Raw genomic sequence first — 11,727 nt, 5'->3', positions numbered from 1 at the left:
TTCCTTTGAATACGTGATGTCAAATGTATTCGTCAAGTTGCCTAGACTCATATCAGTACTTAGTGAACTGTCGTTGGTTTTAGGGATTTCAGTGCTCTTATTTGATAAATTATATGCTTTCTGGATAAAGCTACGAAACCCGTTGCGATCCTCTTTTAAAATACAGTAAACATTAGGGTGGGCCAAAAAAATGAGTATTTTTTTTTTTACTTTATACTCTGAAAATCGGTTGCTAGATACCTCTAAAGAATTCTCACCAAATATGAGCTCTTAATTTTGATAACAAGGTCCTCCGCTTTACAATTTTGCATTTTTTCCTGAGTATTAGAAACAAAAATTCATATCTCTTTGACAACTGTTCGTTAAAAAATATCTCTCGTCACATTCTTGTAGGAAATCGAACGCTCTACAAAAAAGGTCTCTTACAATTTTTTCGTAAACCTTACCGTTTAAAAGATATCAAAGCTTAAAGTTTGATTATTTTAAGAGAAATTTCTGTTTTGCTTATGAATTTTTTAACTCGCTTACAAAAAATTTTGATGAATTGCACAACTTTTAGTTTTGTAGGAAATTAACTGCTCTACAAAAATGGTGTCCTATGATTTGTCGATTAAGTTAAGCGTTTAAAAGATATTCATCGTCAAACTTCAATGCATACTAATTTTAACAGTTTTTGATGAATAATTCGAAAAATTTCAGTTTAATTTATAAGTTTCATGAAAATTTTAGTTTCTGTCATGAAAGTAACTACTGTAAAAGATTTTTATTTGAAAATTCATTTAAAATTTATTAATTTTATAATCCCTGACTAAACAAAATGATTTAAAGGGTCTAAAAATCATTTAAAATGATTCAAATTTCAGAATTTCAAGTACTGCTCCTTATGGGAGTTAAATTATTTCTAATTATGTTGTTTATTCTGGGATATTTTTATACATTCTATGTTTAATAATTCAATAATCTCGATTATATTGTTAATTATCTCTATGGCGTTTATATGGAAGTTTGTACAGAGCATATCTCAAAACTTCATTCCACCAAATATACATGAAATTTTTTTGTTCGAGAGAATTTTCGTTTTCAATTCCACCGCTTCTTCTGTTCCGCTTCTTCGGTTTGTTTTTTGAAACTAACGCCATCTATGATTTCTATTCTCAATTTATCTTTAGTATTTACCCGTTTTATACTACATTTTCAGTGTCTCTAAACCTCATCATCTTGCATACTTGATTAAAAACTTTATTACAAATAATTTTTATAATTATCACATAAAAATATTTATCAATAGTTAAGCTGTAATGGATAAACAAATTCCTTTGATCGGTGTACCTATGCAAAAAGTTTTGGAACGTAATTTACCAACAGTAAAAGAGGTTATGAGAGTGTTTTTCTATCAACTGGAAGTTTTAAAGTGTTCAATCAAACAAAGTGCTAAAAATTCAGTTGATCAAGTTATTGAACTGTGGAAAAAAAATCAGATTCCAACTAGTAGACCTCATAATGCTGTTAACAAAATTCTTCGATATCATAATCAATGGTTAAAATTACAAAAAAATTTTAAAAAGAAAAAATCAGCACAAAATCAAAATAAAAAGAAATTTCAGACTGAACTTGAAAAGTTATTTGATATTGTAGATAACAAGTCTTTGAAAGTCGTTGATGATAATGTTAAAAAGTTGTATATGAATCAAAAATTTGGTACTCGAAAAGAAGTTCTTTCTAATAATGAACCAGCGTCGAACTCAACTGTAAATATGATGGAAATAGATGAAAACAGTAAGTGTCTATAATATATTCATAGATGGTTTTTGAGTTAACAATTCTTAAATATTTATCATCAAGTCATGAAACTGTACCAAGTGAAAAATCAGAATCATTCTCAACGTATACTTTAAGTGGAGTTACAAATTCTGGATCTGATTTAGAGTATCAACCTCAAATACCGATACAACGAGCAACGAAATTAGATGTTTTAACTCCTGATATAATTTCTGCACTCGATAGAGCTAATGTCAGCAGTAGAAATGCGATGTTTATTATTGCTCCTGTTTTATTAGCTCTTGGTATAAAAATTGAAGATACAACTCTCAGTTATAAATCAATTCAACGAGCTCGCATGCTTTTAAGAAAAGACATTGCTGAAGGCCTAAAGGATAGTTTTAAACTACACGATAAATACGTTGTGCATTGGGACGGAAAAATGCTGAATGATCTTGTTGGATCACAATCTGTGGAACGGCTACCAGTTCTTTTAACTGCGTTTGGTACCGAACAGTTACTTGGGGTTCCAAAAATGAATTCTGCTACGGCAGGCAATCAAATATCAGCTATTTTATCGACATTAAATGAATGGGGTATCATTCATTACGTCAAGGCGATGTGTTTTGACACAACAGCCGTTAATACGGGTAACTAATCAATGATGATCTAATTAAGAAAATATTCGATTGTTATCATTCTAGTTTATTTTTTTTTTACTTGCTAAATTACATATTTCAAATCAACTAATTGATGAGGACTCATTATTCGTTTAGATCTTAGATATAAATTACTACAATTTTTCTTAAATGTTAAATTGATCTATAATAATCGATTTTTATTATACAGGGATTCACAACGGTACATGTAAGTCAATCGAAAAGATTTTGGGAAAAGATTTAATTTGGTTACCTTGCCGCCACCACATATTTGAGATCATATTAAAGACTGCATTTGAAGTATATTGGCCAGCGTCATCCGGGCCAAATGTACCAATGTTTGGAAGATTTAAGAAATCATGGGACCAATTAGATAAAAATAATTATAAATCTGGTATCGAAGATACTGTTGTTTCTGATATTGTGTCGAATCAAAAAAATTAAATATCTAGTTTTATCACTCAATCCTTACAGGTATGACTTAACTGCAGTTTTAAGAATAAAATTTTTCTTGTTACTGACAAATATTCAATTCTTTTTGATAGTTACTGCAACCCCGAGATGACTATAAGGAATTATTGGAATTGTCGTTAATTTTCCTTGGAGAAATACCTCAAGAAAAAGTTTCTTTTAAACGCCCTGGTGCAGTTCACCATGCGAGGTGGATGGCAAAGGCAATTTACAGTTTAAAAATGTTTGTATTTAGAGATGAATTTAAACTTTCTAAAAAAGAATTGCATGGTCTTCGACAATTTTGTATTTTTATAGTTGTACTGTATTTGAAAGCTTGGTTTTCATCAACTTCTGCGACTACTGCTGCTAATCATGACTTACAGTTTTCAAAAAATTTAATTGAGTACGAACGTATCAATCCTTTAATTTCTTCAGCTACTTGTAATAAAATGATTTTGCATTTATGGTACTTAAGTGACGAACTTGCTATTTTATCATTATTTGACAATACTGTTCCATTGGAGATAAAAAAAATATTGTTGAAGCTGCGAAAACTCGTGAAGGTACAGATTCTAAGGCTAGAAGACTTATAATTGATAAAGAAGACTTGAATTCATTCACGCAAAAAAATCTCAGTGACTTTGTTTCTGAAAAGTCTTTAAATCTCTTTAAAATCTTTGATCTGCCGTATGATTTTCTCGATATTGACATTGAATTGTGGCCTACTAATGACAGTTATATTGAAAATAAAGAAGACTTTGATCAATTGAAAGTTGTTAATGATTCGGCTGAGCGGGCTGTCGCATTAGTCAGTGACTATAACCAATGCTTGACGAAAAATGAAGACCAATTTCAATATTTATTGCAAGTAATAAAAGAACATCGCAAAAAATACTTGAACTGCAATAAAGAAAACTTTTTACAGTAAAAGTGTGCGATTATATTATAAATATTAAAAATTTTATATCAGTTGATAATTAAATAAAGAAACTTTTTAATAACAAATTGTACGTTTTTTTTCTTCAAGATCAATACTTTTCATATTAAATTTATAACAAAAACGTTATTTTTTTGGAAATTTAATAAATCATTGCCTCTTGGTTAGAAATAATGCACTAATGTTTTTTAATATAACCAAACATATATAGAACTAAAAAAATAAAAGAAAAATAGTTTAAAACATTTCTCTTTTCTTAGGAACTCACATTGGAATAAACTTTCATGAAACTTATAAATTAAACTGAAATTTTTCGAATTATTCATCAAAAACTGTTAAAATTAGTATGCATTGAAGTTTGACGATGAATATCTTTTAAACGCTTAACTTAATCGACAAATCATAAGACACCATTTTTGTAGAGCAGTTAATTTCCTACAAAACTATAAGTTGTGCAATTCATCAAAATTTTTTGTAAGCGAGTTAAAAAATTCATAAGCAAAACAGAAATTTCTCTTAAAATAATCAAACTTTAAGCTTTGATATCTTTTAAACGGTAAGGTTTACGAAAAAATTGTAAGAGACCTTTTTTGTAGAGCGTTCGATTTCCTACAAGAATGTGACGAGAGATATTTTTTAACGAACAGTTGTCAAAGAGATATGAATTTTTGTTTCTAATACTCAGGAAAAAATGCAAAATTGTAAAGCGGAGGACCTTGTTATCAAAATTAAGAGCTCATATTTGGTGAGAATTCTTTAGAGGTATCTAGCAACCGATTTTCAGAGTATAAAGTAAAAAAAAAAATACTCATTTTTTTGGCCCACCCTAGTAAACATGCTTTGGTTTAATCTTTGAACCGCGATCGTTCATGCGTTGAGAAATAATTGCATAAACATTATGTGCAGGTTTGTATGGGAGACCGGTATCGTCTATCGCTGGACAGTCGGTTTCTAATAATATTTTACGTAGGATATCCTTGTCATACATTTTTTTCTGTAGGATCGCGATCAATATTGGATTATTTATGCAATACCTATAGATCCATCCAAAGTTGGTTTAGAAGACAATTTTTATTGACTCTATACCATGACATATCACCTACAACAACAATGGCAATGCGTTGCTACGAAAGCAAAAAATAAGAAGAAATGGATTGAGAGAAGAATACACCTGAAAAATGTAAAAATAACGGCGTATAACCGATCGTGAGAAGTAGTAAGCGAAGGGTATGTTTTGCGTGCAAGCGCTCAAAACCTGCCACTACAAGAAAGTGTGCAAATTGCGACGGATGATGAGCAGTTGAGTGAGATGAGTGACTGCCGCGCAGTGTGGTTCACGAAACTTTAGCGGCGGCGGCGGGGTGGGGACAGCGGCCGGAGCTCAGTGACAGAGGGACGCAGAGAGACGATGCACACTTAAAATATAAGAATTCAGAAATAAGAATTAGGAAGAGAGCGCGCAGAACGAAGAAACTCTCCCTTTTTTTAGCTATTGCTCGGAGCACAACTTCCCCGTATGTGCGACGTGCGCTGTCGCTCTACTGCGACCGTTTATTTTTGCTGATTGATATTTTATTTTATTTACTTCATCATTTTGAATTACTGTTGTAAAACACGTTTGCGATGTGAATAAGTTAATTAACTGTAGATTCTCGAAAGAAATAAAGTGAACAGAATATATAATTATAGTGGATGAATCGAAGAAAATTAAATGTATTCAATAATACATAAAGGGCGTTTCACCCGGCGTAACATTATTATCTGCAGATGAATTCGTCTGCGTAACAGGATTGATAACAACGTAATAACAAATAAAAATGGATAACCGAATTTTTAACATTAGAAGCCCCGGCGTTGGCTATATACCCAGAAGTACCGCGTGGGTCATTTTGACCCACGGTCGTTTTTCATTGTTTCTGACTGTTTTAAGGCTGGTATTTCTGATGTTTGGGATATTCCTAATGTATTTAAGGTAAGAGTATTCCCTTGACCGCAGCGTTTCGAAGCGCCCACGCTTTTATCCGTCTTGACTGCCTCACTCAGACTGAATACCTGCGTTCACAAAATACCCATGTATGAGGAGAAAAGGGTACCAAATGTAGTACCCTTTATAATGATTCAAATATAACCGCGCAATGAACACGGCACGAGTGGATTAGGCTAGACCCAGGGAGTGGGGAACCTGGTCACAAATTTGAAATTAGGTGGGCTTGGTCTACGTCTCTCCAGGAGGAAGGAGGTGCGGAGGTGTTCCTCTCTGAAATGAAATCGTAACTGATCGAAAGTCGACTAACTGAGAATAAAAAGTAAATCTAAGCTACGAGGACATACCTATTAAAATAAAAAATTAAACACTCCAAACCCAAGCCCAATTTTGAGGAGAGACTGTATAAAACGAAGAACATTAAAAGTGAAATCAGAAAATATAGTGCCTCGATGAAAAACCGTTATTGACAATAATTGATAATTTCAAAAATATCCATAAATTTTAACAATATACACTGTTTTTAACCATATACACCTGGAATGAATGAATTGCGGAATGGATGAATGAATGAATTTTAAAAATAATGACGGCTCATGTGCGGTTATATTTATAAATAAATTAAAATTTTCACTCTACTACTCATAGTATGTAAAAGATTTTTAATATTGATTTCGAATAATTTTTAATTTTCAAATAATCTTATTCCTTTGACCTCACCTAATCTTCATGTGAGGCCAAATGAGCTGCAAGTGACATAATGTCACTAAGTTGCCAAGTAATATACCAATCCCATCGAAAAAAGCCGTGAAAATAGGCACCGAATACATAAAACTAGCCGTGAGTCGTTTTGACCCGTACAGTACTTACAGGTAAAAGGACGCGTATTTCGAGCAAAAATTGTCAAAAAAAAATTTTTTTACGACTACTTGTTTGCATTGATAAATGATTAAAAGTCACGGAACGATTTTTTCCTTGGGTTATTTTCACGCCCTGGGGCCAAGAGCAAAGTAGGAAATGGGTCTAGATGACCCACCCGGATCTTCTAGTGTTAAAATAAAAAATTGAATAAATATTAATATCTCCGAAACTTGACGACCAGACAACTTTGGCATAGTCTCCATGCTACGATAATATCGTCCGTGCTTACCTCTTGGGTTGGAATATGAGCCAGTATTTCACTTTTTCGGGTCTTCTTCGGTTTATTTGTTGTAAACAATTGAGATAAATAATTCGGGAGGCCGGAACTCTTCGCCTCGTAGTTGGAAAAAGCAAATGCCACCATAATATCTTTTGTGCTTACCTTTTGGATTGGAATATGCGCCAGTATGTCACTTTTTTGGGTCTGGTTTGGTTTATTCATTGTAAAACATCGCTTAAAGCAGTGGGAAATGTAAGACGTATTTACCAATCATTCGAAAATGGTCAAGAACTCTCGTAAAATTTGTTTCATTTCGTTTGTGGTATATAGAAATCGTTATTTTAACTTAAGTTTTTGAGTATTAATTCACTAGAACTATTGATAAAAACTATTAGGAACTATAGAACTCTCAGGAATGCTACAGGAACAACCATGTTTTTATGAAATGCCAGCACATGAGATGCTAGGTTCACACACGTTATAAAAGGATAAACGAATAAATTATTTACATTTACAATTTTTATTTCTACAATTACTCGCCCCTTATTTATTTATTTATCAATATGAAAGATCGTGTCTTTATGTCGGTGACAATTTACTTTAATCTGACGATTTGTTTGTTTTTTTATTTTATTACAATTTATAGCTACTTTGGATGGACTTTCAATTTTATGTTTTCAATAGTAAATCGTCGATGTGAAATAAATTGCTACAAGCTGTAGTTTAATTCAATAGAGATTATTAGTTTTGTGTGTTCCTTATTTTCTTTAACAATCTTCCTGAACTACAACAGTATTGGAAATGAAGAGTTATTAATATAAGTCTATTGCTACATCCTTCAGTTTATGATAAAAGCTTCATTTTACAACTATCTAAGCTTTTTAATTCTACGTGTTTCTTATTATAAAAGCATTGTGGAGGAAGTGTCAGTAATGTTGGTCGGTTTATGATAATGTCTGAATTTTATGAATAAGTTATTAAGTTGTACACTGTAACGTAACCGGCGAACCAACGCAGTCTACAAACCGTCAAAGGTTTGGCAGCGCATGTGACAAGCCGATCAGCCGCAACACACCGCGCACCGTGAGCATCACTGGTTAGAAGCCGCCGCCTGAGCGCCGCTGTGCGAAGTCACCTACAAACCCTCACACAATAGCAAATCTACGAACACTGGCATGCGCTAGAACAACGACGACCGTGACAATACCAAAGCGTGGCGACGCACGGACAAATACTCACACGTTACAAATCAACGACTGATGCCGGGACTAGTGAAGACATCCACCGATAGACGGTCTAGTGTCGTTATGGCTCTCAGTGATACGGTGAAACACCGAGGTAGTTATCCAGGCGCCCGTTTCGACGTCCAGTGCACCCGGGCGTGGTGTGAGAATACATAGTGTGCATCAGTGATCGCAGTTCGGGGGATTTTCCCCCAGATGCATGGTTCATTCGGTCGGTTCACGGGGCAAATAGGGGGAAAAATTGTAAAAAGAGTATATTTTAGGGAAACTTATCCAGGGGCGTTCGTGAATATGAAATTGGAAATTTCGGATGGTTTCTCGTGGAGCTGAACTATCGGGTCGCTGGCAACGCCACGCGCCAAAATGTGCGTAGCGAATCGGGCGATTTCATCAAACGGGCAAGTTACGCGCGTACCCATATTATTCTTCAGGCGGATCAGCCCAGCCCTGCTTCTTCTGCCTTTGCACGTGAAAGAGTAGATTATAGTTAGCACACAGTGTTTTTTCGGATACAGAGATGACCGAGTTTTTTTAATAGTCAATAATATTTATTAAATCGTTTATTAAATGTGAAAGATATCGTAACACGTAACGACGTAAAAATTAATGTTTTGACACGCAAAACGTATCATTCTTTTTTTCCTCTTTTTATCATCTCTTCTCACATAATATCCACAGATGTCTCCGAAGCAATGAGTATTTGGCAGTTCTATTTACTGCTATATTCCTTAAGACAACTACTGCGCGGCATATTGGTCAAATGAGTGCTAAATTCTCACAATGGGTGCTAAAGTCTACGCAAAGTTTTTCGCTTTAATTAAGAGTAGTAGAGGCCAACTTGTATTACACATGTGTCCTCTACGTAGGGAAATAACAATAACGATGGACATGCAAAAACATTAATTTATAAAAGAGAATTTCCATCATGTTACATTATCCTTGAATTTTTTCCAGGAGTAACCCGTATTTTTATCCGATTTTAATGCATCATAGCACATTTTGTCTCTCAAAATTTGCTTCACGAATTCACCACGTAGATTTCTTGTAATGTTGACCGTTTAACAATTATACAGCTGTTTGTTCATGGAAGAATTTTTTCGCCGATTAACCAACTACTATAGTTATTAACCCTCCGTCCGTAATATGCATGGACTATATACGATTTTAATATTTGGCTTGTGCTCTAAAAGATTCATATTACGGTCTGAAGGTTAAATGTCAATCTTACAAAAAATTTACGCGGTGAATTCGTAAAACAATGTTTGGAAAGTAAATGAACCGTGGTACATTAATGTATTATATTATAGATAAAAAATTACGAATCATTCTTTGAAAAAAAATCAACGAAAATGTACGCTCATGGAGATTTGCATTTATCAGTTAATGTTTTAGCAAACCCATCGTTATTAATATTTCTCTAGGTTGAGACCACATGCTGTACCACAAATCGACCTCCACCACTCTTAATTATTTTTCTCAGCTTTGTATAAACCATTTTGAAAATTCAATACTCATTTAACCAAGTTGCCGCGCATTAGTTACCTTAAAGAATGTTTTAGCGTCAGTCATGACTCATTGGGATTCGTTCCGAATACTCGAGAGTTCTCCCGTTTCGCAAAAATTCAGTAAAAAAAAGTATATACGTCGTGAACGATAATGGGTCTCAGCGCTCATCACTGGCTGCAGTGGGCCTGTTCTCTTCTCGTCTCATTCGCTAAATAACGTATCGAGTATTTCGATGTCGTTCTCGTTGATCATCCCGTATACAGTTTCAGAAATGAAGCGTTTGCTGCTGTCGGTGTAAATTTGCAGAATTCAACGTCGAGTGTACAACGAACATGTAGTATGGCCTGCACCATTCCAACTGACATTTTGTTGCGTAATTTGTCTTAGACAATATTGACGATGGAAAATGCACGCTTAACCGCGGCATTTGAAAAGGGTAGACTGAGCAGTCCGGGACCGAGGTATGCAATGTTTCCGTATTTTTTATTTCCTCCTGCGTCCTTTATTTCATCGACGCGAGCCCAGAAACTTTCAGTGCTGGAAACATCAATCACTTTGGCCCTGTAAAGTATATTCCATTCGTGGATAGTTGAGCTGATGTCATTGCACAGAGTGTTTTTGAATTTCACTCCAATGTTCGTGATATCAGCTTTGACCTGTGATGATGCGATCTGGGGCGAAAATGTCGATATCTGATCAAAAACTTTGATATTTTCCGGAACTCTCTTTTCCAGTTGCGAAATCAAAACGATCATGAAATCTTCACACCGGCCTTTGACCTGATTCATCGAATCCGGATGAACGTTGGCAGCCAGAACGTTAAACTCGTATCCGAAATTTATGTACTCGAGAGACATGCAGTAGCGTTTAAAATCGCATTCCGCAATATCGTAGTGTAATATTTTGTTCAGCTGCGACGGAACAACGAGTGTTTGAAGAAGAGAATAAATACAATCATTCAAATCTTTAAACAACTTCAACGGGTCGATGGAATCAGATTGAAACAATCTGTTCAGCCCCATATGACCTTTCAGCGCTGAACTAAGGAAAGTCAAATATAAATTATTTTCCGGTGTCGAGAACATCCTGTAAAGTTGGCTAGCAGTATAGCATCGCTCCTTGTTGCTTTCCGTGAGCTTAAAATGGAGTTGGAGGGCATCCCATTGGTCGAGAATAGCATCAATAGCCTGAAAAGTCTTGTCAACTACCGGGTATTGGACATCTTCACGATCTTTCTGGGTACCTTATTCTCAAGAGTTTTATAAACTTCCACGTACTCGATTTGTCATTTGGTACTACATGAGAACCACCTGTGCATCTTGCGTACCACGAAAGTGAGATTTCTCGGTAAGATTTTATAAGCCTCTTCGGCCGTGAGATGCAATGAGTGACAAAAGCATTTGATCACGATAAGCTCCGGATTGATCTCTTTGAGTATGGTTGACACAGAGTGATGTGCACCTACATTCACGCTGGCTCCATCAACTCCTGGACCTAAAAGCTTCTCTGTTTTCAGTCCATCAGTTTTTAATTGTTGTAAGATCGCTGTGGCAATAGCATCGGAGGTACCTGCAGCCATCTCAATAAGACGTTAAGGGGTTATACGCAGTTGCGAGGCTCAAAAATAAGGTTTTTTTACGATTTTTTTGTGGACACAGCTTTTATTTACTAAGTACAAGTAATAGTAATTCTGAAAGAGCACACTTTGAAGAATATAATTTTGTATTACTCGTGTCAAAATATTGATGTGCACCGCCTCTGCAGATGATATCCTGAACGACCTCCAAAAAAAGGCGCTCGGCGGTGAGCACGATTTTGTCGGTTTGGATTATCTGAAATAAAAAAAAAAGGTGAATTCTTTTAAAGGATAGATAAATGCAGGTATTGAACGAAGGAATAAACAAAATTTTCATTTTTAACAAAATGGCGGCTATTTGAAAAAAATTTTTAGTTTTCGATGAAAATTTTCGCTTTAAATTGTCCAAAAAAAATAGTAAAAACTTTTGTACATCTTATTCCTTCGTTCAATACCTGAAGAATGTATC

The sequence above is a fragment of the Neodiprion lecontei genome, chromosome 3 (assembly GCF_021901455.1).
Source record: "Neodiprion lecontei isolate iyNeoLeco1 chromosome 3, iyNeoLeco1.1, whole genome shotgun sequence".
Classification (NCBI taxonomy): Eukaryota; Metazoa; Arthropoda; class Insecta; order Hymenoptera; family Diprionidae; genus Neodiprion; species Neodiprion lecontei.
This window is presented reverse-complemented; position numbering follows the sequence as displayed.